Below are 27,458 nucleotides of genomic sequence, written 5' to 3'. Positions count from 1 at the left end.
AGATAACGTTCATCCACATACCGCTGTTGTAACGCAACACGTTCTACAAGTGTCGACATGTTGCCTTGTCCAGCTCGATCACCAGATCTGTCTCCACTCCAGAACGTATGGGACATCATCGGACGATAACTCCAGCGTCATCCGCAACCGGCATTAACCGTCCCTGTATTGACTGACCAAGTGCAACAGGTATGGAACTCCACCCCACAAACTGACACCTGGCACCTGTCCAACGAATGCATGCACGTTTCCATGCTTGCATTCAACATTTTGGCAGTTACACCGGTTATTAATGTACCAATATCGCACATTTGCTATGGCTTATGATGCGCTTCCATTATCCTGTGATTTTGCAATGTTACTTAAAGATATTACCTAGACAAATATATTCCAGAAATTTCATTACTCTTCTTTAATTATTTCTTGGTGTTGCAATTTTTTTCGTCAGTGTAGGTAGGATAGCAATCAAGTGCATTATTCATTCGTCAGTCAAACAGCTGACCTCAGTACCATGTGGGAACGTAATGGAGATTAATTCACGTTTCCTATAGCACGAATGAGCATTACAGATATAGCAACCGTGTACAGTAAGGATTCTGCTCTTTCAATAGGGAGTCAGAATTTTGACCCTCGGGTAATACGTAGCTATATGCTCTGTTTTGTGCCAATTATGCAGTAGTCTTTGTTTCTCTGGAAGCATTCTTAGGACGACTGTATGCCAAGTAGGATCCCTTCCATGATGATCTGTTTCACTATCAAGGGCTTGACCGCCTGTTCTTTTAAACTTGAGCCACAGCTGTTCTACAAGCTTGTGTCCAGAGCTAAATGTTTGAAGTTTCGCACTGAGATATGACACTATTAACACGTCGCTCACAAGTACAGCCTGCAACGCCATTTCTCATGGAAACAATCAACTTTGCACGGCTAGATACCTTTCCTTATAAACACGATAGCTCCACAACTTGCTGCCCACTTGTTGCAGCACTGAACACACTGAACAAGGGAATTACTATCACGCAAAGAGGAATTTTGTAAAGTATCAAGGTGGGTGAACAAATAAACCTTTGTACATGTTGCAGTTGCCCTTAGTAATCATTGTTGCGGCAAATGCATCATGGTCACTGATATCAGTTTCAATATGGATATCCTGGAAGAGGTCACGGATATTTGTTACCAATGGTCCGTGTCCGTGATCAACGGAAAAAAAAGAGAGAAAGAAAAGAAAACTGGGGGTAGTGAGCGTACTGATAACGTTTTCAACGTCGTACGGCAATACCTACCAGAGCGTCACCTGTGTGCAACTTCCCTCACAGCCAAAAGGCTTATTGTGGTGCAGATGTGTGAAACAAGCAGGCAACCATGCCACAGAGACGCGCTCGTGCTTCCTACGGCCACTTACTTTAGCTAGTTTGAAAGGGGCCAAATTGTGGTCTTCCGAGTGGCAGGATGGTCCTTCCGGAGAATTGCTACACAAGAAGGACGTGCTGCGCCCGTTGTCCAACGATGCCGGTATCAGTGTTCACGTGAGGATTCTCACTGCCGTGGACCAGGTTCTGGGCGTCCACACAGCACATACCCCCACCGGAATCGTCGTATTGTAACCACCACAGCGCAGATAAGAAGGCTTGTGAGCCCAGACACTGGTACCACGGGGATGCAGCCTCTAACCAGCCTTCCGCTCACGCCACGGCATCGACGTGCACGGTTCGTCTGATGCCGTCAGGGAATCACTTGGAAGATGGAATGGCGCGCCGCGGTCTTCAGCGACGAAAGTATATTCCGTTGCACGCAAGTGATGGTCGTTTGCACGCATGAAGTAGACCTGGTGAGGACTGTCTTGTAGAGTGCATTCGTTCAAAACACACTGGTCCCCCCAAGGTCCTTTTGATCTGGAGTGCGATAAGCTTCAACTCTCGTTTACCTTTGGTGTTTCTGTAGGAAAGGCAAACCAGCACTCAGGATGTTGTTAGACCAGTCCTTTTGCTGTCCTTCCAACTGGAAGGTGACGTGTTATTCCAACAGCATAATGCTCGCCCACACGCTGCCTGTGAAACTCAGCGCGCACTGCATAACCTGCAGCAACTTCCTCGGCCTGCACGATGTCCGGAATTGTCTCCGGTCGAGCACGTGTGGAATGTGATGGGACGAGAAGTGACTGGCAAGACTCGTCAACAAACATGTCTAACAGAAGTACGTGGAAAGTTCGAGCAGGTTTGGAATAACATATCCCAGGGCGATATTCTTCATCTGTACAATCGAGTGGATGCCAGAGTCAGTGGAGAATACACCACGCACTAATACGGTTGTTTCAGCATGCGTCGATATCTGGTACCACAGAACCATTTGTGCTATTGATTTGTAAATGTAATCATTTCACGTATTACATATGCACTGTTGCAACAATAAATCTTGAGTGAATTGTAAATCTCTAAAACCGCGTATAAAATTTTTCTGACAGTCTGTCAGCTAATAACGTGAAAGAAACGACACAATCATGATACAGCCAACGCGAGAAATGAAACAGTCTCTTAATAGATTAGTACCTTTGTCATCAGGTGGGGAAAAAACTTATCAACACATGAATCATAAGAATAAGTAAGAGCATAATCGCAGAAGGAGAAAGGTTAAGAAATAGTAGTAGTAGTAGAGGGTTTCTGTGGGCGCACGACAGCAAGGTCTTCAGTGCCCGCTCAGGAACATAGTGAGACGGGTGTCGAGAAAAAAAATCAGAACAGTAAGATAAAACAGAACATAAAACACAGGTAACAAGCTTTGAAAAATATATGGCTACCCACACCGAAGCGTGGGATGAAGCAGGGCGTCAGCAGTAAAACATGGACAACACAGGAGGAAAGTGGTAGAGGGAGCTAAAATAATGTAGCAGATGAAAGTGGCTGGCTGACCACAAGGAAAAAAGGGAGGAGTCAGCCACTCTGCAATACACTAAAACCTCCAGCCTAAAAGCTTAGGCCAGAGTCCAGACACATCACAAAACTGTAAAACCCTAGACACACACGTCTCAACGTTAGCTAAAATACAAGGCAGATCACCATCAACTTGTGCTTCTGCCCTTGCATCACGGTATAAAATGCAGTCTGTTAAAATGTGGCGGACAGAGACGTGCACACCACAAGCATCACAAAACGGAGGATCCTCCGGCCGTAACAAAAAGACATGCGTGAGAGGACAGTGCCGGATCCGAAGACGTGTGAGGGCCACCTCTTCCCACCTGGGCAACCGGCAAGAAGAACGCCACGGCCGAGTTGTTGACTTTACCAACCGCAGTTTACTGGCCGCGACCGCCAGTCATTCTTCCTCCCACAACTCCATGCACTTCCTGTGGGGTGCAAAGATGACAGATTTCAAGGGAATAGGACACTGGACCACATCCTGCTCTCTGCAGGCCTCCTTGGCAGCCCGATCGGCCTGTTCATTGCCCCATATTACTACATGACCAGGCACCCAGCAGAAGGATACCACCTTACCCCGCCGTTGGAGTAAGTACAGTTGGTCACATATCAGCTGGACCATCTCCTCAGTCGGGTACGGGTTCTGCAGTGATTGTAAGGCACTAAGAGAATCGGAGCAGAGAAGAAATCGATCGCTCTGAACACGAGTCATCTACTCCAGTTCCTTCAGGATCGCGTGGAGCTCCGCTGCGAAAACGGTATATTCAGCAGGAAGGCGAACCCGGGTAACATGATCAGGGAACACCACAGAACAGCCAAGGAAATTCTCCTAGTTGGAGCCATCAGTGAAAACGACAGTGAAACCGTGATGCACATGATGCATGCAAAGGATAAGAAAATTAACTATGCGGATGATAAAGCAGTGTTGGCAGAACCAGACGAAGAACTGCAATTTATGATGGAGAGGAAAGACCAAAATGATGAGAATCGACAAACGTGAAGGTTCCGTCAGAACATCACTGGAAGAAAAGACTTTTGAACAAGTAAAATATTTTAAGTACTTACGAAGTTTCGTAGCCGAAAATGGAAATTGTGTGGAAGATATACGATATAGCAGTAGAGTGAAATGAGCTTTTAAAAAGGTGACAGCTTTCTTAACAACAAAAATAATTTATTGAGAATTAAGAAAGAGTTTCACTAACTGTATATTTGGAATATACCTACAGTATTACATGGCGAAGAATCATAAACAGTCAAGAGAGAGAGCAGAAAAATGTAACAATATCTTTGAAACGTAGTTGTGGAGAAAAATGCTATATATGAAATGCACTACTACAACGACGAATGACATTGTGCCTTTTAGGACAGAAGAGGAAAGAAAACTAGTGGAAAGTTTTAGAATGAAGGAACCATCTTGACTGTGAGGAGTCCTGCGAAGAAATTTTTCGCAACGAAGCGTCATTGACGGAAAGATTGCAGGGAAGACACTGAGGAGAAAGAAGACACGCAGTGCAAGATGACATTGAAAAAGAGAAGCTACTTCACACAGTAGTCAGTGGTGGATTGTAACCACAGCTTCGCATTTATCTCTCAAATTTGTTTGCGAACTCCTGTTTACCGCAATGTTTTTGCCTGTATTACTGTATACATACACACGTGTCAGTTTTTGCTATTAATTTTGATATACATTTATTTTGAGGCAGAGACGTTGTCCCGAGAGCACACTGTGTTTCGCTAGAATTCGGCAGAAACGGAACATTTCCTCCGATGGAGCGAGGGAGTCCTTCCTACATTTCACGATTTCGAAAAGCCCGCGAAAACATAGATTGTCAGAAAAAAAGGAACACCCTCAAGGACCAGGCAATTTTATTGACACGTGATGTAACAGGTAGATCATTATTGCAGGAGTACATGATAACAAATTCAGACCAAATGAAACATATATGTCATAGTAAAGGTTTCCAAACAGTCGCATCAATACACCGTGTAGCACTTTCTACCTGCGACGAAGGTGTGCAAGCTCGCACGCAAACGACCATAAAGGTGCCGAATGGCACGCTTCGATAGATTGTCCCAAGCTGCTTGAAACTTCTGTTGCAATCCGGAAATGGTTCTTGATGGCTCCGGAGAACGAGTAACTTCCCTCTTCAGCATGTCCCATCCGTTTTAAATTTGCCGGAGTTCTGGAGCTCTTGCTGGTCAGGACAGTTGTACACCAGGAAGAGCAAGTTGCGTCACAACAGTCGTATATGGACGTGCGTTACCTTACTGGAAAAGCACATCATCTTCCCGTCGAATAAATGGCACTAGCGTGGGAAGAACAGAATGCGCATTGTAGGGGCACTTGTTACTTCACCCTGTAGAAATGATAAATGTCACCGTGAGCTGTAATTGAAGGCTCCCCACACCATCAGGCCCGGCGCGGGTCCTACGTGTCGTCGGAGAATCCACTCCGAAATGGACCGTTCACCAGGTCTACGCCGTACCCGTTTACGTCCATCGCTCACTTACACACATAAGCTACTCTCATCACTGAAGACAACAGACCGCCATTCGATTCTACGGTCGACTCTTTCACGACACCAGAAGAGCCATGCTCGACGGTTTTGTTTTGTTTTAGGATGCAAAAACAACTAACGTCATACGCGCCCCTGTCAGAACCATAGAACACAAGACAAAAAAGGAGTTACAAGCGACTACACGTTGAGCGCAATCGACGGAAGGAAAGACAGGTAAAAACAGAGACTCTGTAACCTCCCCATTACTAATTGGCCTACCCAGCTTGCAATATAAAATATGACCGTGGATCGCGTATATGCCTAATGGTTTTTTGCTAATTGGATAAGGCTATCTTTCCCGAAGAAATAATACCGATAAGTAGGAGGAAAGTACAACAGACCCTTCTGATGGAAAAGTCTACTAAAATTAAAAGTAATTAAACCGAACAGGGTTATAATTTGGAAAAATGAAAATTATTTTGTGCATTCACTCACGAAGAACACTGGACAGGGTTAGGGACACCACTGATCATGAATCCAAAAGTTACACTAATGAACGAAAAGGAAATAATTAACGGTCGCCATCCCACTACAGCAATTTACATCCAAAATCCTGTACAAGATGATGGGAAAGAAAAACATGTATTGTTAAACACTGACGTAGCAACTGAAGGCTATCATGATTCTTTTTAACAGTGATTTTAAGTGAGTATGTAATGATAAAGAAAACTGAGAAGTCACTCTTACGTTATGTTTGTCATTAAATTTTGAAAAAAAAATCGAGTAATGATTTGAAAATATACTATTAAACTATATGTTAGTACTGAACTTCCTTACGTGACCAGTGACTTTCAGTGACCTCAACGTAACGTCATCAAAGAAATTTGGGAAAAAAAGCAAGCACTTTTTACTTTGCAGTTACTTATTTTGAAAACTGGATTTCAAACTATTGTCTGAACAACTGAGCCCTTTTTTCACTGACTTGAACAGAATTAAATAATAGAATACATACGAAACCAAACAGTCATGTGCTCCAAGCTATATGTAAAATAAATAAAACCTCCACTCTCTTAATTTGTGCATTTCTTTAGATTTGGATTTTTTCCAGTGACCTATTCTCAAACTTGAAAAATTAAATTCCTTTATTTTACTCACATAATAAAGTCTCTGTTGTACAACAGTTAATTGAAAGTAGACTGAGGCTAAAATTCTTAAAACTGAAATTATTCGTTAATAAACTGGCTGTAACTACTCAATTTGCTTCATATGACACTCGTTAAGCGTATAAGAAATAAAAGGGATGGGCTGCGCTTGGAACACCTCTCCTAGTACGGACGCTGTGTCGAATTTTCGTTGACTCAGTGGCAATTTGAAGTGCCTGCTAGACGGGTGTGTGTTTATTGTGGTTAAAAATATTGGAGTGTTAAGTGGAATATGGAGACGACATTAAAGCTGAGAGTCTTATCATGAACGGCAATGTTTATGGGAGCTTACGAACTACAATTGTAAAAGTAAATTTAAATGATTAGGCGCTTGGAAGGAAATAATTGAATTGTTATAAAATAATATGCAGGATGTGAACATCCTTTTGCTGCAGGTATTATCTCGTAACATAAACGTCCTCTTTGGAAATTTTAGCACCTATACAATTCCATAGCAAGTCGAAATCTGTAACTTTCATTGCGAAAAAACTATGAAATATCCCATATTCCAATTCAGCTTCAAGGCGAGACAATTTTGTCCCACCACACTGCTCCCTTCTTTTTAAAAGAGATGTCGTCCACCAGGGTCGAATCCTGTTCTCCTTTTTCTGATGATCAGTTTCCTGCAGTAAAATAAATGCCGGACATGCGACGAATGCTAGTAGCCTCGTCTTCCCTCATAATATCGGCCAGTGGAATTCTAATTAAAACGCTACTTTATAACAATAACAAAATGGGAGAAACCTCGAAAAGTTATCAGAACCAACTGCGATTTCCATGTGGCCGAATCCCTTGCCGCCAATCCCTTAATTTGGTGAGGATGAGAGGTCGAACGTCAATGCGTTGTGTCCAACTTTCGGTCCCACTCACTGGTTGTCATTCGTTGGCTGTCATTGGTCTAGCGCAGTGGTCGTCAAATTGCGAGCCACGGGGCGCATGCGGCCCGAATAAAGTGTTCATGCAGCCTGCGGTCCTCAACCGTATTTTATAATAATTCTTGCTTCCAGCAATTAACAGCAAAATCTAAAAACGTCTAATAAGCTTAAGAGCTTCTTGAGCGTGTTTTTTTCTTGCTCAGTAACAAACCAAAATACTTATAGTGATATTTTAAGACGTGCTTTTAATTTTAGTTTACTTGTAAATTCGTTCGTGACCTAAATAAAGTTTGCCACTTACGTCAGGCCAGAGTGGTATGTAGTGCGGCCACTGAGGTGTTAATAGAAATGAGAAGGGAATATTTTATTAGTTGTCTTCCAGTGCCTCTAACTCACGAGCATACGCAACTAGCAGCGATCGGCTGCTGGTGTATAGATCTCAGACGGGTGTAAGACGGATTCGTGAATGCGCGTTATAAGGATGGTCGTATTCAAATGTGTAGCAAGTAATATGTTATCCAATTAGGATTGTCGTAACGCAGTGCAATGAATAAAAGAAAAATTACATCATTCAGAACAGTTAGTAAACATTTGCGGTCTTGTCTCACATTCCAGTTACTATTATTAATTAACGAGACATACTAATTTATGTACGTTACCAATTAATAGTAAAATAGTCAGGTGAACGTGTGGTAAAGTGGCCAGAACAGGGAAAGTGGCCACTGCACATTTTTTTGCCTTGAATAGCGCTGGTGCCACCGAGGTCAGACTAGTTCTACTTTTTACCTCACTTGTATGGAGAGTATTAATTTTTTCAGTATTGATGCTTATACAACGTCTCTTGACCTCCAAATGTAGCTTAGTCTGGTAGTTTCTTCAGGGGACCGCGAACGCCGACATGACGTCCGATTGGTTAAAGCCGCCACACTACTCGTCGGGAAAAGTGGCCAAGCTGTTCCCTCTAACAATACTTATTTCTGAAAAACGCACTTAACACAACAGATAAAACTGACTTCTAAAATCTTTTATATACAAAGCTATCATCAACAACTCCACATCTATGTGACAATTTTGAGTTAGTTAAGTGATATTATTTATAACCGACTCTGTTGTATTGTATGTGGCCTAATAAAAAAACCAGATTGAGAACGATCTGCTGCAGCCGCTTGACATTTTTCAGGTACTAGGGTGTAAAGACACCTAGAAAAAGTGCCTGGAAAAAAAGGAAAAAAGTAACATGGGATCTTGCTGCGACTGCTTTGACCACAGTATCTGCTTAGGTACGGAAATTTGATCACTATGTAAGCATTCATTAAAAGGCACATGGGAGGACTACTCAGAAAGTAGGGCCCGATAGGTTGCGAAATGGAAACGACAATGAAAATCCGATGAAACTTTGCACAGATGTCTTGGGCAATGTCTCCAGTATGGCTGTCGATCGCGTAATATCGCTCTTTTCAGTCCTGAGCACACAGTGAACACATAAATAGACCTTGAACAACAGGGTCTCCTGCCAAATATGGGTTTCCACCGCGAGGTTTCGCCTGATTTCATGCAACCCCACATAACCTATCTGTCATGCATTTCCTTCTTCATGACAATTCTCGGCCGCGCAGTGTAGTGGCAATGAGGTCACCCCTGCACCTTATTCGATGGGAAGTATTTGACCACCCTCCATACAGCCCAAACTTGTCACTTTCTGATATTCATCTTTGGCTACGACAACAAACTGCAGTCTAGCGTAGAGAACTGGCGAAAAGCACAGGTGGCTGCTTTATATGATGAGGGTATCGGAAAGTTGGTACAATGATACGGCAAGTGTTTTAGTCAGAGTGGCGAGTATGCAGAGAAGTAGCTGGAAGGTGTAGCAAACTGCTGCATGTAAAGCAATTTTGACATTTACAGTGGTTTTCATTTCGCGACCAATTATAACTTCCTTTTAGACTAGCCCTCGTAGTTCCAATATATTTTCTTTTTCGCTTAAAAATATTTAGTGTGATACCTCATAATACGTACACTCACGCTCATAAATTAAGGATAATACTGATACATGGTGAAACAACGCTCTGGTGGGCGGTTTGCGGGTTTAAATCACCTCGGGGTATGACCCTGTGGTGAATTTGACCTGCGGTCGTCCCACGGTGGCGCTGGCAGCAGTCCACATACGCAGAGGTGTGTTGGTGCATGTCAGAATACGGTGCAGTGAGTAAGTGTGCAGAAGTTTTCAGACGTGATAATGGTGACTCTGTGTTGAAAATGGCTCAAAGAACACATATTGATGACGTTATGAGGGGTAGAATACTAGGGCGACTGGAGACTGGTCAAAGACAGCAGGTCGTAGCACGGGCACTCTGTGTGAAACAAAGTGTGATCTCAGGATTATGGCAACGATTCCAACAGACAGGAAATGTGTCCAGGTGCTAAAATACGGGACGTCCACAGTGTAGAACACCACAAGAAGACCGATATGTCACCATCAGTGCAAAACGGCTACGGAGTACTGCAGGCAGCCTTGCTTGGGACCTTACGGCAGCCACTGGAACAGTTGTCTCCAGACACTCTGTCTACAGACGACTGAACAGACATGGTTTATTCGCCCGGATACCTGCAAGGTGCATTCCACTGACCTCTGGTCACAGGAGAGCCCGTAAAGCCTGGTGTAAAGAACACAGTACATGGTCATTGGAAGAGTGGTCTCAGGTTATGTTCACAGACGAGTCCAGGTGTAGTCTGAACAGTGATACTCGCCGGGTTTCCATCTGGCGTGAACCAGGAACCTGATACCAAACCCTTAATGTCCTTGAAAGGAGCCTGTATCTAAGTCGAGGTTTGATGGTGTGGTGTGGGATTGTGATTAGTGCACGTACACCCCTGTACTGTAATAGGTCAGGTGTATCGGGACGTCATTTTGCACCACTATGTCCTCCGCCTTTTCAGGGGTGGAGTGGGTCCCACCTTCCTCCTGATGGATGATAATGCACAGCCCCACCGAGCTGCCATCGTGGAGGAGTACCTTGAAACAGAAGATATCACGCGAATGGAGTGGCCTGCCTGTTCGCCAGACCTAAACCCCCGTCTGAGATGCTCTCGGTCGACGTATCGCTGCACGTCTTGAAACCCCTACGACACTTCAGGAGCTCCGAGAGTCAATGGTGCAAGAATGGGAGGCAACACCCCAGCAGCTTCCCGACCACCTGATCCAGAGTATGCCAACCCGTTGTGCAGCCTGTGTATGTGTACATATCCGATACTAATGTCGGGGTACGTGAGCAGGAAACAGTGGCGTTTTGTAGCACATGTGCTTCGGGACGGTTTGCTCAACTTATCACCAATACTGTGGATTTACAGATCTGTGTTGTGTGTGTTCCCAATGTGCCTATACTATTAGCACCAGTTTTGTGTAGTGCCACGTTGTGTGGCACCACATTCTGCAATTATCCTTAATTTATGAGCATGAGTGTAGATTTAAAACGTGTACGTGATAAGCTTCTGACAGTAACGACGATTTGGTGCAACTGAATTTCTCTTTCAGTGGCCACTTCCGCTCCCTCCCCCTTCTCCACCGCCATCCTCAGTCCTTCCTATGCGACTCGAGGTGTCGCCCCACAACCTCAATATTGACTCCTAAGTGAAAAAGTTTGAGGACCACTGGGCTAGTGTGTACGCGTCGGTAGACTAATGTTGCGATCGCCACACAGGCAGCTGAACGTTGCGGTCGCCGCCCTACGGCGTCGCCTACGTCGCCGAACACTCGCTGTAAGAAAGGGTCGAGCGAGTCGGTTAGACAAGAAAGGGGAACACCTGGGTACTGTGGCCGCTTTCTATAGCCGCCGTGACGACAGTTTACGGCTAAAACTGTCCGCCTTTCATCGGCGCAGCGTGTGTCCAGTCCCGGAGAAAATGTTTAACAGCGCGGGGGGCGCGGAAACGGAGCTGGCGACGGGGTAATGACGGGTCTGGGGCTGGCCCGCCCAGGCGCTGAGCGGCGCCGCCGGCACAAGTTTGCGTGGAGCGCCTCTGGCGGCGGCGCGGCCCCGCTCACAATGCGGTAGCGCGCGCTCGCGACAGCTTCGGCCGCCGCGCCGCTCCGGCTCTGCCACCGCTAAAACATGCGACCCTCCGCGGGCCGGGGCGAGCGGATTCCGCATTATCCGGCATTATTGCCGATTCAGAAACTATTCACACATCCGCCTTTGTGCGCTTTGTGCCGGGGGACAATGCGCGGGCCGGCGGGTCTTTGTCGCGCTCCGGTAGGAGGGGGGGGGGGGGGCGAAGAGGGGAGAGGAGGGGCGGTGCCCGGAATAGCGCGCCGGGGCGGCCATCTGACAAACGGTGGCCGCCGTCATTTGGGAGGCGGCAAAAACGCCCCCACCCCCACCCACAGCTGCAGGAATGCGTCCGGCTGCTGCGTCATGCGCCACGCCGCCCACCTGAGGCGCGAGCTGCGCTACCGACACACACCGTCGAGGAAGCTGTGCTCCGCAGCCGATAATTCTATTCCAGCTACTGATAGAGAGGCAGCTGCAGACGGTATTTACCTGCTGCATTGCTGCTCACCCCACTCTCGCCAAGCGAAAGTGCCGGCGTGCCGTTAAACGTATCCATGTACACTACTGGCCATTAAAATTGCTACACCACGAAGATGACGTGCTACAGACGCGAAATTTAACCGACAGGAAGAAGATGCTGTGGCGACACCTACAACGTGCTGACATGAGGAAAGTTTCCAAGCGATTTCTCATACACAAAAACAGCAGTTGACCGCCATTGCCTGGTGAAACGTTGTTGTGACGCCTCGTGTAAGGAGGAGAAATACGTACCATCACGTTTCCGACTTTGATAAAGGTCGGATTGTAGCCTGTCGCGATTGCGGTTTATCGTATCGCGACATTGCTGCTCACGTTGGTCGAGATCCAATGACTGTTAGCAGAATATGGAATCGGTGGGTTCAGGCGGGTAATACGGAACGCCGTGCTGGATCCCAACGGCCTCATATCACTAGCAGTCGAGATGATAGGCATCTTATCCGCATGGCTGTAACGGATCGTGCAGCCAAGTCTCGATCCCTGAGTCAACAGATAGGAACGTTTGCAAGACAAAATCCATCTGCACGAGTAGTTCGACGACGTTTGCAGCAGCATGGACTATCAGCTCAGAGACCATTGCTACGGTTACCCTTGACGCTGCATCACAGACAGCAGAACCTACGATGATGTACTCAACGACGAACCTGGGTGCACGAATGGCAAAACGTCATTTCTTCGGATGAATCCAGGTTCTGTTTACAGCATCATGATGGTCGCATCCGTCTTTGGCGACATCGCGTTGAACGCACATTGGAAGCGTGTATTCATCATCGCCATACTGGCGTATCACCCGGCGTGATGATATGGAGTGCTATTGGTTAACGTCTCGGTCACGTCTTGTTACATTTCAGATGTGTTACGACCCGTGACTCTGCCCTTCATTCGATTCCTGCGAAACCCTACATTTCAGCAGGATAGTGCACGACTGCATGTTGCAGGTCCTGTACGGGCCTTTATGGATACAGGAAACGACTGCTGCCCTGGCAAGCACATTCTTCATATCTCTCACCAATTGGAAAGGTCTGGTCAATGGTGGCCGAGCAACTGGCTCGTCACAATACGCCAGTCACTACTCTTGACGAACTGTGGTATCTTGTTGAAGCTGTATGGGCAGTACCTGTACACGCCATCCAAACGCTGTTTGACTCAATGCCCAGGCGTATCAAGGCCGTTATTACGGCCAGAGGTGATTGTTCTGGGTACTGATTTCTCAGGATCTATGCACCCAAATTGCGTGAAAATGTAATCACATGTCAGTTCTAGTATAATATATTTGTCCAATTAATACCCGTTTATCATCTGCATTTATTCTTGGTGTAGCAATTTTAATGGCCAGTAGCGTAATTTTGAAGGTCCGGTGGTCTTTGCGTAATGCCTTCTGTCGAAGGTAAGGGTTGAGAATTCGGCTTTTGTTACATGTGTGGGTTTCTGAATTTTATTCTTAGTGTGTTATGAAGTGTATTGCTATTATGTGCAGTTTATTGTTCTGGAAACTGGAGAGCGCTAATAACGTTAGGATGTTTGTAGTTACCTTGATTGAGGATTGTATATAAGGATGAGATGAGATGAAACGGTGAAATGTCCGTTTTGTTGTAGAGTGACTGCCTGTGTTTTTGTGTGATGCTATAACGATTTAGAAACTTTCGTCACGGGTGGAAAGATAGATACGGCCTGCAGAAAAATTAAAGAGGCCTTCGGAGAAAGCTGTATGAATATGAAGTGTTCGGATGGAAAGCCAGTCCTAAGCAAAGAAGGGATAGCTCAAAGGTGCAAGGAGTACGTAGAGTGCCTATACAACGGAGAAGTACCTGAGGGCAGTATTGTAGAAATGGAAGAGGACGTAGATGAAGATGAGATGCCAGATATGATGTTGAGAGAGGAATTTGATAGAGCACTGAAAGACCTAAGTTGTAACAAGGCCCCGGGAGTAGGCGACATTCCGTCAGAACTATTGATAGCCTTGGGGATGCCAGCCTGACCAAACTCTTCCATCTGGTGTGCAAGACTCACGAGACAGGCGAAATACGCTTAGGATTCAGGAAGAGTATAATAATTCCAAAGGAAGGAGGTGCTGAAAGGCGTGAATATTTTCGAACTATGACTTTAATGAGTCAGAGGTGCAAAATATCAAAATCAATTCATTGCAGAAGCATGGAAAAAAATTGGTAGAAGCCAATCTCGCCGGCCGAAGTGGCCGTGCGGTTAAAGGCGCTGCAGTCTGGAACCGCAAGACCGCTACGATCGCAGGTTCGAATCCTGCCTCGGGCATGGATGTTTGTGATGTCCTTAGGTTAGTTAGGTTTAACTAGTTCTAAGTTCTAGGGGACTAATGACCTCAGCAGTTGAGTCCCATAGTGCTCAGAGCCATTTGAACCATTTTTGAACCGATCTCGGATAAGGTCAGTTTGGATACCGTAAAAATGTAGTAGACCGCAGGCAATAGTAACCCTACGACTTCTCTAAGAAGATAGGTTAAGGGAAGGCAAACCTACATTTTTAACGTGCCTGGAATACTCTCTTTGAAATTCTAAAGGTAGAAGGGATAAAATATAGGGAGCGAGAGGCTGTTTACAGCTTGTACAGAAAACAGATGACAGCTGTAAGAGTAGAGTGGCATGAATGAGAAACAGTTGTTGAAAAGATAGTTAAATGGGGTTGTATTTCATTCGCGATGTTATTTGATCTGTAAATTGAGCAAGTAGTAAAGAAAACCAAAGAAAAATCTGGAGTAGGAATTAAAGTGCGGAGAGAGTAAATAAAGACTTTGAGGTCGATGACATTCTAATTATTTCAGAGAAAGCAAAGGAGTGGGAAGAGCAGTGTCTTGAATGGAGCGTAGAAGATGAACATCAACAAAAGCAAAACAAGGATGATGGAATGTAGGTGATGCTGAGAGAATTAGATTAGGAAACGAGACATGTAAAGTAGTAGTTGCGCTTTGCTACTTGGGCAGCAAAGTAATTGATGATGGCTGGACTAGAGAGGGTATAAAATGTAAACTTGAAGTCGCAAGAACAGCGTTCCTGAAGAAGAGAAATTTGCTAACATCGACTGTAGATTTCAGTATTAGCAAGTGAAACTTGATAGTTAAGGAAGAAAGGATTGGATTACGATTGTGCATGGGGACCGAATCAATCACTATTGGTTTGCTTTGCAATTTCACTCATTTATTTTAATAAATAATTTCTGAAAAAAAGGTCAGGGAGATCTCAATCTGACTTTTAAGGCATGTAGCCACAATCACGGCTGAAGGCCTTTAACGCGAAAAATGGCAATTATTTAAAATTTAACAAATACATAAAATACAGACAGTCAATAATTTCGAAGACAGGTGAATGTGGTCGCAACCAGAATTTTAAAGCAAGTAACCACGATCACAGCTGAAGGCCTTTAACGCAGAAATGGCAATGACAATAATTTTTTACAAATATGCTGTCAAACGGCGAATGGCATACCGAAATTTACTTAAAAAAAGATCACCAAACAGGTGAGACAAATGATGATAACTTAATAATACAATAATAAAATAAAACACAATGGCCAGTGACAGACGGTGCTCCAGGAATCGACCTCTGAGTTGGTAACACCAAAAACACTTTCACGAGCGAAGAGAAAGGCAGCCAAGAGTTGCACACACATGATGGTAACTCGAACTAGCGACTAGTCCTAATCTTGGTGAGGCTACCTGATATCCAACAAAACAAATGCAAGATGTAAAATTACGCCAAAGCCGGAACCGGCGGTCTGGGATCCGCCCGTAGAATACTGTGCTTAGAACGCCCGGAACAAGAAGGAAAGACTACCACTAAGGTAGAAGAACGCCAACCAACCTACAATCAAGAAGCTGTCAAACTTACACACCTCACCAGACAGCGGCGGCAAGGCAAGGAAGTGTACACTGCCGTTACATACACTCACCCCCAGGGTAGGTAATTGGGACATTAGCGGCCACAAGACCGAAAAATACCGCTGGTTGAACTTAACAATGTAAGAAGCTGAAAACAGTAAATAGTAATTAGAAGCTGAGGAAGGCTAATCGGATCCGCCTTCCCCAGGTACTCCACTCGCTGCTTTTCGTCTAGGCGACACTACGAGCAGCAACACGAACCAAAGTCACTGGAGAATCGCGAGGTTTCACAATGGTGGAGGCTTCTCTACGCGAATTGCAGAGCACTCAACTTAAACATGCAGGATTCCGTTTCGACGAGGTCGTGCGCCCTCGTGACCACTGCCCTTCGATCCGACAATCCATACACGCCGCCAGCGGTCCCGGCGTGTTGTCGCACTGCGCGGACCTCACTGCTCCTGCGTCCCCAACCGAACTCGCCACTCAAAACACGGAAGAAGTACGAGGTCGCCTTAAGGATAGGGCAGCAGAACTACATATCGATAAGCGCCGCAGTTGCCACTAGCAGACTGGCAACGCTTACGAAACCGAGTGGCGCCAGTGAACGCGAGAAGACAAACAACACAACCACGCCAACTAAACGATACGGCCTGGCAGAAATGTACACACAGCAGCAATGCTAGCCGCAGCACGGATCAGTAGGTCTTTTCTGAAAGTATTTGTTTGAAGTGTAGCCAAGTGTGGAAGTGATATATGAACGATAAACAGTTTGGACTAGATGGGAATAGAACCATTTGACAGGAAAATGCTGAAGGTTAGGTAAGTAGATCACATAACTAAAGAGGAGACACTGGATAGAACTTAGGAGGAAAGAAATTTGTGGCCCAGCCTGACTAGTAGAAGAGATCGGTTAATAAGATACATTCTGAGACATTTAGGGATCACCAATTTAGTGTTGGATGGAAGTGTGTGTGTGTGTGTGGGGGGGGGGGGGGTAAGACTCGTACAGAGAGACCAAGAGAGGGCCGGCTGCGGTGGCCGTGCGGTTCTAGGCTCTTCAGTCCGGAACCGCGTGACTGCTACGGTCGCTGGTGCGAATCCTGCCTCGGGCATGGATGTGTGTGATGTCCTTAGGTTAGTTAGCTTTAAGTAGTTCTAAGTTCTAGGGGACTGATGACCTCAGATGTTAAGTCCGATAGTGCTCCGAGCTATTTGAACCATTTGAACCAAGAGAGGAATACAGAAAGCAGATTCAAAAGGATAAAGTTGCAGTAGTTATTTCGAGATGAAGAGGCTTGCACAGGGTAGAGTAGCATGGAGAGGAGCATTGTACCAGTCTTCGGACTGAAGACCACAAAAACAGCAGATGTGATGGATGACATGTTCGTGTCTTGGTGTACGTGTCTGTTAGGAACGAACCAGGGTGCATCTTTAACGATTCCAAGTGCTGTGTTTTGCAGCACTCGTAGCTTATGCCGGTGAGTACCAGCAGCCATGCCCCAGTCCTCAAGGCCACGCTGTTTGTCTGGAAGTACTATGGTCTTTCAAATTAACAGTTTGGCTTTGATTGTCCACCTAGTGCTCTTGAGTAGTGGTTATAACTAATGAAGCGAACTCAAATTCCGATCATATGCATCGGGAGGGTGTGAGTTCCAAAATAGTTTCTGTTCAATTCTGAGGCCTACATATTTTACCGATTCACACCAGGTGAGGTCCCGTCCGTCTAGAGAAAGTTGACGATTGGGAGATCTCCTTCTGGTAGTAAACATGGTAAACGTGCAGTTTTCGGGATTAATTCTGATTTTCCAGAAGTTGCACGACTGAGTAATTTGCTCAAGGCGACGCTGTAGAAGTAGACGGGGTTTGGGCTACTGGAATAGACAGCTGTGTCACATATGAAGAGTTCGAGTAGACTGTCGTCTTCTTTGAGGATTTAATTACTATAAATACGGGGCCCAGGACGGAACCCTTCGGTACCCCTGCTTTTATTGGGTTAGTGTTACTTTTGCACTTGTCTAAGCTAACAAAAAAATTCCTGGTGCCTAAGAACAATATCAGAATTTTGATTATGTGGAGGAAACACTCAATCCCATGAAGTCTTTGTATTACGCCGTGTTACCAAACAGGGTCGAAGGCATTTTCGATATCTAAGAAGACCGCTCCCGTGCCCTTCTGCCTCGGCCTTGCAGATTTGCTCAAAGACCCAAATGGCCTGAGTTGTGCCACGCCCTGCACGAAAGCCAAATTTTTCAGGGAAGGTAATTTGCCTGTCCTTCAGGAAGGATTGCAATGACTTCAGGAAGCTATTGTATCAAGCTACAATCGTGACCATCCTTCCTGAAACTTGAGATGCAAATGCCTGCTTCACGGTCACTCTGACACGGCTTCTCATTTTTATGGTTTGTCGCAAAACATACACTTACACCTCCCTCTAAATATACACTCCGCAAACCACTCTGAAGGCACTTTTCATTGTACCCAATATTAAACCTCTTCTCGTTATATTCGATTTGCAACGCGGTAAAAATATCTACTTAAATACCTCTGTACAAGCTTTAATTAGTTAAACCTTCTCTTCAAGATCTCTGCAAAACCAATACGTAGATGATTGTAGTATACTACTAGATTCTTCGTATCATATGGGAACAAGCACCTCTCTGCTCTCGCTAGTAGAATGGATGTGCATGAAAGCGACCTTCTCTGAAACGTATAACGTCAGTGACTTGATTCCTGAACGACAAAAAACGTGGCCAATCCCTATGAGAAAGAAAGGAGGTATGGGAGCACTTTGAACACCAGAACGTCCATAACACAGATATTTTCACCTGTTCCGTAATCCCTGTAAAACTGTCCAAATCACATTTTCCAACGTTTACGAATGGTATGAACATTTCCATACTTCAATTATTGTTGAAACAAAAACAGTTAAATTGATAGATATTTCAGTTCAACATTGTTAATGTAATTTCTCTATAAGATCAGTTTGTACGCATTGTGAGGAAATATTTCGCCAGAGTTTATCTACACCCACTTCTTGCACTACATGTACGAGTAGATTATCGTCTTGCCATTTTGTAAAATAACAGTAGAGAGTACAGATTTAAAAAATTATCACACGTATTATGAAGCGGTCGTGATAATCTGCATTCCTTCACACAACGGGATCGTGTATGATTGCAAAAAAGATAATTAATAAACAAATTAATTAATTAATTAATAACTCCACTATTACCGATACCAAGCCCGGGGCCTAGTCTAACATGTGACGTGGAAGGAGGAGGGGGAGGAGGCCATAGCAGAGAGGGTTAAAAATGGTAAAAATGGAAATGCTCAAAGAAAATTGAAGATTATGATCAATTTAAACAACAAATGAAGGAAACAGCTACGTTAATAAGAAATACCAAGCGAAACTTTGAAAAGGAGAAACTTATGTAAATACACAAAAATGTTGTAACTAAAATCACGTGACTTTTATCACACTTGTAAGAGCAAATTAAAAAGGTACCAAACTCCAAACGTCTGTTTCAAAAATGAAAATGGCAGAAGTGAGTTGAGCAATATTCAAAATTGTGAAATACTATCACGATATTTTCATCAGCTTCTGAACTGTCCTGAGCCAAGTTGTAAATTAGAATTCTAAGATATTAACGAAAATTGAGATCAATATTTATCACTAACTATAGAATAAATTGAAAAAGTCATTAAAACCCTCAAAAACAACAGAGTTAGTGGAGAAGATTCTATTATGGCTGTACTTTTGAAGTGGTCCTTGCCAAATATAGCAAATGACCAATATTTGAAGAAATCTGGAAAGCAGAAAATGTCCCAGAGGAATGGGAAGTTGCCTTGCTAGATCCACTCCACAATAAAGGTAATAAACAGTATGTAAACAACTACAGAGGATTTTCTTTACTCCAGTAAAGTATAAAGTATTTTCCAAGATCTCATTAAGCAGAATAGAAACAACACTAGACATAAAGGTAGTTTTAGGAAGGGGAGGTCTTGCTCAGAAAAAATACTTATTTTAAAGTCAGTAGCCTGCCACAAATTTCTTAATTCAAAGGACAATGTAGTTATGTTTGTGGATTTCGAAAAGGCTTTTGATTCTGTTGACAGAGAAACATAGATAAAACAATCCGAGAATTTCACGTACAGGCTAAACTGGCAAGACTAATCCGTGTAACACTTACTGATGCAGTCTGTAAAGTAAAATTGATGGGAGAAATTTCACAGCCTTTCGTACTAAAAGCAGGTGTACGATAAGGTGACAGCCTACACCCATTTATTTTTAATCGTGTTTTAGAGAAAACAGTGAAAATTTGGAAAGAAAAACTTATTGAATTCAACATTTCGCCGATAAGGGTATGAAGAAGAAGCAAAAATATCGAAATAAACTGTCATGCATTTCCAGATGATTTTGTTATACTTTCCGAAAATGTAGCATCTGCTATAACACAAATAAATCTTCTGGAAGAAATAGCCGGCATAACTGGCTTCAGAATTTCTGCAGAAAAAAAGAAAAATTTCAACAAATGTTAAGAACGCTCTAAAATTCTTGTAAATTAGATACTGACCAAATAGAGAGGGAAAAAAAAATTCAAATAGCTAGTGGAGATAATCCAAGAAAACGCTTTGGAAAAATCTGCAGTAGAGGAAATGTTGCATAAAATGGGGAGTGCATCTGGTATCACCAAAGACCTGTACAATAAAAAGTGCATGTACAAAAATAAGGTATTACAATAAAATAGTGAAGCATGACTATATGCAAGTGAACATGTGACACTAAACCATAATTTAGATAAATTAGACCTATTTGGTCTATTAGCCCCATTTCTCATAATAAATCTATTAGATATTTCTTACTACATGTCAAAGCAGACTTTAAACACCCTCTCAAAGATAAAATAATAGGCAGCTACAAAAGTTTCTCACAATAATTCCGAGAGGTGCCTAGGAGCCATCGAAGAAAAGCTATTGTCAGCGCGATTCTATTGAACATTTAAATAGTTTCCCTACTAAGTTTTACTAGTTCCGCCATTGCAGCTTTCAGTGAGCGTGTATCAGGACCAGTAATCTCAGACGCTACATCCACAGTCTTATTCTCAGTTTGCAGGGTGTAACCTCCCCCTCACTTATCGACCTTAATGACAGTGGAAAATTAAACCGCGTGTACCTAATGGAAATTTGGGAAAAGCAATCGTCACCGAAGTTAATCTATCGGTAAAGAGGGAGGAAAGGGTTACATCTAAATGAAAGGAAAAATGCAAATGAAACTGGTGGAAATTAATTTTGAAAAGGGGTAAAGTTAATAAAGAAAGTAAATGTGCGGCCGTTACGTTAACAATTAACTAGCGGTAATTAGGTATTTGAGATTTGGGGAAATCACGGTCGCCAGTCCTAAGGACAATTACTATAGTAACTGAAAAAGAAAGGTTATTACACATATAATTAACACTAGAAGCGTGGCAACTGAAGGTTGACACGTGTAGTGTGAAAACTGAAAGTTTGTCAGAAGTAATAAATTTCGCTACACCCTGACTTAATTTAGCAAAAGAATTAATAACCGGAAAATCAAAAGTTAATTTAGTGACTGAAGTTAATAGTGAGCTTTCTTTCTGAAGCACATCGAAATTCAGTAAAATACGGTTAGTCTTGGACTACCTCAACAATCATTTCAAAAACTACTTGAATCTACGCAATTTAGAAATAAGAGATTTAACTTTGAACTTGAATTAAATGATCCTGAACAATTAACAATAGTAAAATTTAGTACGTACCAAGCTGAGCTGCAGTCACAGGTAAGCTAAAATACGATAACAAAACTCGCACTCTTAATTTGTGCTTGTGTAATCTGAATATTGAAGCCAGCTATGAATACCTTTGAGATTAAAGCAGTGAAATGATGTTACTTTAATGCTGGCGTCTGAATTTCAACGATACTCGGGTTCATTCCGGAAAAGGAAGGGACCTTGCTTGGTAATGCAATTGGGACAATGAGCAACAAAGGTTCATGCTAAGTTGCTGTAATTTTGCGAGGCAAATGGAACAATTTGAAAAGCTGAGGTCTGCCATACAGTTCTAAAACTTTACGTGCGTCCAGTCTTCCTTGTCGGTTGATTGAAGGTTTGAAGCCGTCGATCGAGGAGGTGGCGACAGTCACTCATTGTCGGCCGTCGCTGTTGCAGAAGCTGGATGTTGGCGCGCCTTCTTCTCGACACGGTCACCAGGCGAAACGGGCTCTTGATGTGCGCCAGCTAATGCTTCCCGTCCGCGACACCATGTCAGAAACTATCATCGCTAGTCGAGCGCAATTACATGCTGCCAAACCCCGAAAGCGCGGCAACTCGCGGGAGCTACACACAACACCTGCTCCACTCGCTACTCCAGCCAGACTCCGACTGTTCTGCCCGCGCTTCACGCGGCAGAGTTAACACTACCAAAGATCCTACACACTTTGAGTCTTCACACGACGTATCGATGTAATCGTTCGATAGCAGTTTTCCATAGGCAAGACCCAGCGTAAAAATACAAATAATATTTACGAAACAAACCAATTATACATCGACATAAATGCATAAATATATATACAAACAGTAAAGCAATTACAATATATAAAGAGACAGAAATGTCATATCTTGAGGTAACAAAACAAGGAAAAAAATAATAGTACAATAGATGGAAATAGGAGGATATGCATTTCCGGCGTTACAAGGGCCCTAAGTGCCACGGAGTTGAACTGATTATGCATTTATGCACGTATGGACCACCAACAGTTCAACGAGACCAAATTTTCGTGGCTTCCTCTATCCACCTGTATTAATGGGTTGCATTAATGGCAAGACACAACTCTGAGCAAGAAGTCCATCTGTAGAGAGGACTTCTTGTTCAGAGTTGTGTTTTGCCATTAATGCAACCCATTTTTAACTTTTACCTCAAGTGCGTAATTCTTGAAGAATTTTCAGGAGAATCTAGAGCAAAAGTTGAATGGTGAGCCAATGAGTTTTTGGGAAACACAGTTGCAGAGCAAAGTTCACTGATATTTTATATATTTTTACTCCAGATACTGATCGGGAAGGAAAGGTGCTTCCATCGTTTTAGTCTATTAGTAGTGCTGTCCTTCACGCCAAGTTTGGTTTGGCTATCGAAGTAGTTTACTATGGGCATGGTTCTATAGGACTTTGTCTTCCACCGTCATTTGAAATGTACTATTCAGCAAGCTATAGGGAATCCAGTATTTGATAAGAACTGCAAATCCCAATGTATCTTGACTTTTTCACATACGTAAATCATTGCCATAGATGGAAAGAGACACGAGTGAGCAAAAAAGCCCTGGATTTGATTGACGGCTATGCGACGAACATTTTGGATTTATAGCCTTACACCTACCCATTTCGTCATCGAGCCATATAAGATTCAGTAACATTAAAATGCAACAAGTTTAGACTGAGTTTGTAACGTAGCAAATCATTACGAGTTGCCATCTTGCATTGAAAGCGTAGCTCGCCGTGGTTCTCACGCTCGCTCCGTAGAAGCCGGCAACTGGGCAGGACGAATCTTTGTTCGTGCTTAACGCTGCGTGCGGTACGTTAAACACACTCTCTACGAATCTGAAGAAGTGCTGTTAAACATTAATCGATTTTTTCATACCTTGTATACCAAATTCAATGGATAATAGAACCATACTGCTAAAATTTCAAACCAATAACTTCAATATTTTTGGTTATAGGTATTTTTACCTAAAACACATAATAACTGTGTTGGCGTTCTGAAACCGAGTTACATACTGTAATGTCTTCATCTATAGTGTCAACTGAAACTAAAATCAAGTGGATATGTTGACATAATTTAATTTTCTGGAATTTTCTTTTCTTTCGTTGCCACAGATTTCTGACGTAATTAGCAGTACATTGGAAAATTAGTATTTCATTATGTTTCGGTTGTGTGAGTGTTTTGGGGAAACTGAGAAAGTGAATGGAGGACATAAGTAAGGCGTGAATGTGATATTTTATTAAAACGAAGACTTCCGGCATAAGAAGTCAGCCTCATTCTGCCAACGGCCTTGTCAAAGAGGGCGGAGGAGCGGATAGAGCTTCAGGGCACTCTCATGTCCTAGGGGTGGGAAATTGCCCCTAAAGGCGGAAGAATCGGCAATGATCAACGACATGAGGATGCAGAAGGCAATGGAAACCACTGCATTAAAGACACGTAACGTGTATCCACAGGACATGTGGCCTGCAATTGAAGAAATGTCATGATGATCTCTCCATTGGCAAAAGATTCCGGAATAGTGCCCCATTCGGATCTCCGGGAGGGGACTGCCAAGGGGGAGGTTACCATGAGAAAAAGATTGAATAATCAACGAAAGGATAACGTTCTACGAGTCGGAGCGTGGAATGTCAGAAGCTTGAAGATGGTAGGGAAACTAGAAAATCTGAAAAGGGAAATGCAAAGGCTCAATCTAGATATAGTAGGGGTCAGTGAAGTGAAGTGGAAGGAAGACAAGAATTTCTGGTCAGATGAGTATCGGGTAATATCAACAGCAGCAGAAAATGGTATAACAGATGTAGGATTCGTTATGAATAGGAAGGTAGGGCAGAGGGTGTGTTTCTGTGAACAGCTCAGTGACCGGGTTGTTCTAATCAGAATCGACAGCAGACCAACACCGACAACGATAGTTCAGGTATACATGCCGACGTCGCAAACTGAAGATGAACAGATAGAGAAAGTGTATGAGTATATTGAAAGGGTAATGCAGTATGTAAAGGGGGACGAAAATCTAATAGTCATGGGCGACTGGAATGCAGTTGTAGGGGAAGGAGTAGAAGAAAAGGTTACAGGAGAATATGGGCTTGGGACGAGGAATGAAAGAGGAGAAAGACTAATTGAGTTCTGTAACAAGTTTCAGCTAGTAATAGCGAATACCATGTTCAAAAATCACAAGAGGAGGAGGTATACTTGGAAAATGCCGGGAGATACGGCAAGATTTCAATTAGATTACATCATGGTCAGACAGAGATTCCGAAATCAGATACTGGATTGTAAGGCGTATCCAGGAGCAGATATAGACTCAGATCACAATATAGTAGTGATGAAGAGTAGGCTGAAGTTCAAGACATTAGTCAGGAAGAAGCAATACGCAAAGAAGTGGGATACGGAAGTACTAAGGAATGACGAGATACGTTTGAAGTTCTCTAACGCTATAGATACAGCAATAAGGAATAGCGCAGTAGGCAGTACAGTTGAAGAGGAATGGACATCTATAAAAAGGGCCATCACAGAAGTTGGGAAGGAAAACATAGGTACAAAGAAGGTAGCTGCGAAGAAACCATGGGTAACAGAAGAAATACTTCAGTTGATTGATGAAAGGAGGAAGTACAAACATGTTCCGGGAAAATCAGGAATACAGAAATACAAATCGCTGAGGAATGAATTAAATAGGAAGTGCAGGGAAGCTAAGACGAAATGGCTGCAGGAAAAATGTGAAGGCATCGAAAAAGATATGATTGTCGGAAGGACAGACTCAGCATACAGGAAAGTCAAAACAACCTTTGGTGACATTAAAAGCAACGGTGGTAACATTAAGAGTGCAACGGGAATTCCACTGTTAAATGCGGAGGAGAGAGCAGATAGGCGGAAAGAATACATTGAAAGCCTCTATGGGGGTGAAGATTTGTCTGATGTGATAGAAGAAGAAGCAGGAGTCGATTTAGAAGAGATAGGGGATCCAGTATTAGAATCGGAATTTAAAAGAGCTTTGGAGGACTTACGGTGAAATAAGGCAGAAGGGATAGATAACATTCCATCAGAATTTCTAAAATCATTGGGGGAAGTGGCAACAAAACGACTATTCACGTTGGTGTGTAGAATATATGAGTCTGGCGATATACCATCTGACTTTCGGGAAAGCATCATCCACACAATTCCGAAGACGGCAAGAGCTGACAAGTGCGAGAATTATCGCACAATCAGCTTAACAGCTCATGCATCGAAGCTACTTACAAGAATAATATACAGAAGAATGGAAAAGAAAATTGAGAATGCGCTAGGTGACGATCAGTTTGGTTTTAGGAAAAGTAAAGGGACGGGAGAGGCAATTCTGACGTTACGGCTAATAATGGAAGCAAGGCTAAAGAAAAATCAAGACACGTTCATAGGATTTGTCGACCTGGAAAAAGTGTTCGACAATATAAAACGGTGCAAGCTGTTCGAGATTCTGAAAAAAGTAGGGGTAAGCTATAGGGGGAGACGGGTCATATACAATATGTATAACAACCAAGAGGGAATAATAAGAGTGGACGATCAAGAACGAAGTGCTAGTATTAAGAAGGGTGTAAGACAAGACTGTAGCCTTTCGCCCCTACTCTTCAATCTGTACATCGAGGAAGCAATTATGGAAATAAAAGAAAGGTTCGGGAGTGGAATTAAAATACAAGGTGAAAGGATATCAGTGATACGATTTGCTGATGACATTGCTATCCTGAGTGAAAGTGAAGAAGAATTAAATGATCTGCTGAATGGAATGAACAGCCTAATGAGTACACAGTATGGTTTGAGAGTAAATCGGGGAAAGACGAAGGTAATGAGAAGTAGTAGAAATGAGAACACCGAGAAACTTACCATCAGGATTGATGGTCACGAAGTCAATGAAGTTAAGGAATTCTGCTACCTAGGCAGTAAAATAACCAATGACGGACGGAGGAAGGAGGACATCAAAAGCAGACTCGCTATGGCAAAAAAGGCATTTCTGGCCAAGAGAAGTCTACTAATATCAAATACCGGCCTTAATTTGAGGAAGAAATTTCTGAGGATGTACGTCTGGAGTACAGCATTGTATGGTAGTGAAACATGGACTGTGGGAAAACCGGAACAGAAGAGAATCGATGCATTTGAGATGTGGTGCTATAGACGAATGTTGAAAATTAGGTGGACTGATAAGGTAAGGAATGAGGAGGTTCTACGCAGAATCGGAGAGGAAAGGAATATGTGGAAAACACTGATAACGAGAAGGGGCAGGATGATAGGACATCTGCTAAGACATTAGGGAATGACTTCCATGGTACTAGAGGGAGCTGTAGAGGGCAAAAACTGTAGAGGAAGACAGAGATTGGAATTCGTCAAGCAAATAATTGAGGACGTAGGTTGCAAGTGCTACTCTGAGATGAAGAGGTTAGCACAGGAACGGAATTCGTGGCGGGCCGCATCAAACCAGTCAGTAGACTGATGACACAAAATAAAAAAATAAAAAAAATAAAAAAATGTAAGAGTGAGAAAGTTGTCTAATGGGGAATTTCTGACGTATGTCAGAGCGAGCATAATTTTGTAAAAGCCTGACAGAAGGGGCGCTTTTTGTTTTCATTAAATTTTATCTAGTTCCGGAATTACGAGCTTTCTAGTCTAAATTATTTGTGGTAATCTGATTGGCTGATATTAGAAATACCGCGAGTGTAGAAGTGCTGCAGATGATCTGATTGGCGGCTTCACATACTAGCCAATAGAAATTCAGCATTTCCCGCACTTTTAGGTAGGGCTTGGTGCCTCAGA

Source organism: Schistocerca americana, chromosome 2, assembly GCF_021461395.2.
Source record: "Schistocerca americana isolate TAMUIC-IGC-003095 chromosome 2, iqSchAmer2.1, whole genome shotgun sequence".
Classification (NCBI taxonomy): Eukaryota; Metazoa; Arthropoda; class Insecta; order Orthoptera; family Acrididae; genus Schistocerca; species Schistocerca americana.
The sequence above is the reverse complement of the archived record's forward strand: the minus strand, read 5'-3'. Positions refer to the sequence as shown.